The 2,500-nt window shown below is 31.0% G+C and overlaps 1 protein-coding gene across 4 annotated transcripts in view; it reads left to right on the top strand.

Moving 5' to 3' along the window:
• The first annotated feature begins 2,157 nt into the window (after positions 1 to 2,157).
• Positions 2,158 to 2,500, top strand: part of LOC125038783 — an 8,256-nt gene continuing 7,913 nt past the window's right edge. Inside the window, exon 1 of one of the 4 annotated variants that reach the window (XM_047632391.1) lies at positions 2,158 to 2,271. The gene's annotated coding sequence lies outside the window, so the exon portion shown is untranslated. Of the gene's footprint in view, positions 2,414 to 2,500 lie in introns of all 4 variants that reach the window. The other 3 variants (XM_047632392.1, XM_047632393.1, XM_047632395.1) reach the window with 3 other exon arrangements.

Below are 2,500 nucleotides of genomic sequence, written 5' to 3'. Positions count from 1 at the left end.
TAGAAAGAACGTAAACGAAAGTAATATTATTAAGCTATCATAATGGAATAACGGTCTGAGTACGGAATAAGTTTTTATATATTTTTAAAACAATTTGATGTTTTACTTAATGATGTCATTACAATTAATAAGTAAATACTCGACATCCTTTCCACAACGCAAACAACATTAATGTTAAATGTTTAAAAGTTTATTTCCCAAATTATAATATTTTTTCAGTTTTATTCACTGCTTATTAAATATTATATAAAGATTATTGAGATTATGCATGCATACACTCATTATACACACACACATATATATATATTTATATATATAATGTATTTATGTATGTATGTATACATCTCTCTCTCTCTCTCTCTCTCTCTCTCTCTCTCTCTCTCTCTCTCTCTCTCTCTCTCTCTCTCTCTCTCTCTCTCTCTCTCTCCCCCCTCCCCCCCCCGCCACGTACATTTATATTCATAATTCATCAGTACCTCTCATAACTCTAGTAATATAATTATACAAATTTTAAGAACATATTATGAATATTAATTTTAATGTAGGATCATTAGTATCAATTAAAAATAGTTTCGCAAATCAATAAATGAAACTGACGCATTTCGATGTTATATTTTCATCAATATTACATGGTCCTGATATAACGTTGAATCATGTGTTACACCCCTGTTCCATCCGTTCCCATTAATGCTTTCATTACACTAGATTTTCTTCTGGTCTCCTAGAGAACGCTATGAAATCATATCTATGAGCCCGAATGCTACGCCCTCTTCCATATATGTGTTCTCATACATATCGATTTTTTTTTGTCTCATGTGATAGGCCTTCTGTCCTAAGAGTAAACAGTATTTGAACGAGTTTAATTACTCTATTTGTACATATCTTTGCTTGGGAGTAGTGGAAATCACCTCTGTAGCTTCCATGTATATGCTATGTTCTCGTTTACATATTCTCACAAAAGTTTGTTTTGTTCTGCATATTATCTCTGTCTCAGTAAATATCGTTTATTCATTACACACACACACACACAATGGTGCCAGTGAACTTAGCTGACTGATATAAATTCCCTGAAATTCACATTTCGAAAAAGATGTAGGTAAATATACTGAATCGTTATAAAGTTATATGGTGAAAAAAATAAATTCAAGCACACTTACTTAATTGTTAATATTTGTCAAGAATAATGAGAGAATTAAGATGGATATGTAAACAAATGACTGCCGTAAATACAATGCAACTTATTAATAAGATTTTTAGTAATCATATGAAAAATAATAGATAGACAGACAGGCAGAGAGAGAGAGAGCCAACACAAGAACATAAATCTTACGATTACCTTATGTGTGTGTGTGTGTGTGTGTGTGTGTGTGTGTGTGTGTGTGTGTGTGTGTGTGTGTGTGTGTGTGTGTGTGTGTGTGTGTGTGTGTGAGTGTGGCTGCTGAATTTCACTACACTGCGTGATTATTTCAATAACCATAATATATCAAGTAAATTCAGTAGTTTTAAATAAATATCGGATTATCAGTTACTACTCATATGTAATTTCTTGTGAGTTCGCAATTAAATCCATGCCAAGTGCAAGAATTCAAGCGACTGTCATCCATGCAAGCCACTTAATATTCCTGTTATTTGTTTTCCGGTTTTATGTACATTTGATAGCATAGAAGTATGTGGTTACTCTTATAATCTTATACAACTTTCTCTGTAAGATCTTTTTAACATGCTCCTTAAATAGCCAATTGAAACGAAAGTAATTAGAAACACGCTTGGATGGCCAGAGCTTGAAACTGCTTGAAAAAAAAGATTAATTGAACTACTCCAAGGTTTCGAAGGAATGTGTAGATAAGGCCGATACAGATAAAGTGCGGTGCAGATTATTGTGATTATCATTGTTGTTATTATTATTATTATTATCATTATTATTATTATTATTATTATTATTATTATTATTATTATTATTATTATTATTATTATTATTATTATTATTATTATTATTATTATCATTATCATTATTATTATCAATATATATATATATATATATATATATATATATATATATATATATATATATATATATTTAGCATTACAATTGACCACCAATTTCCTATTATATCATGACCGGTAAAACACACATTGATTTATTTTCACCCACATTGTTGGCCTAAAGACCACAGTCAGTTCTGTCACACCATGGTGCAATTCAGTCATTTCTCCATGGTGCAATTCAGTCAATTCTCGCGTCAGAACTGAGGAGCGAGTTTGCCACTACAGGTTGTTAGTGTGTCAGTGCTAGTGTTCTGTTATGCTGTTGTCATTGATTTCAGTGCTATTGCTTATTCTTATTCTTACTTCTATTAGTATTAGTGTCATTAAGTTCTACACAATCAGTTTATTTCTTGTGTTATTATAGCAGGTGTGTTACAGTTTATATGTAGCTTGTATGTCGCGGTTCTAATGGTTGTATAATTATTGTTGATTGTTATGATAACAACAGTGGATT

Source organism: Penaeus chinensis, chromosome 25, assembly GCF_019202785.1.
Source record: "Penaeus chinensis breed Huanghai No. 1 chromosome 25, ASM1920278v2, whole genome shotgun sequence".
NCBI lineage: Eukaryota > Metazoa > Arthropoda > Malacostraca > Decapoda > Penaeidae > Penaeus > Penaeus chinensis.
The sequence above is the reverse complement of the archived record's forward strand: the minus strand, read 5'-3'. Positions and strand labels throughout refer to the sequence as shown.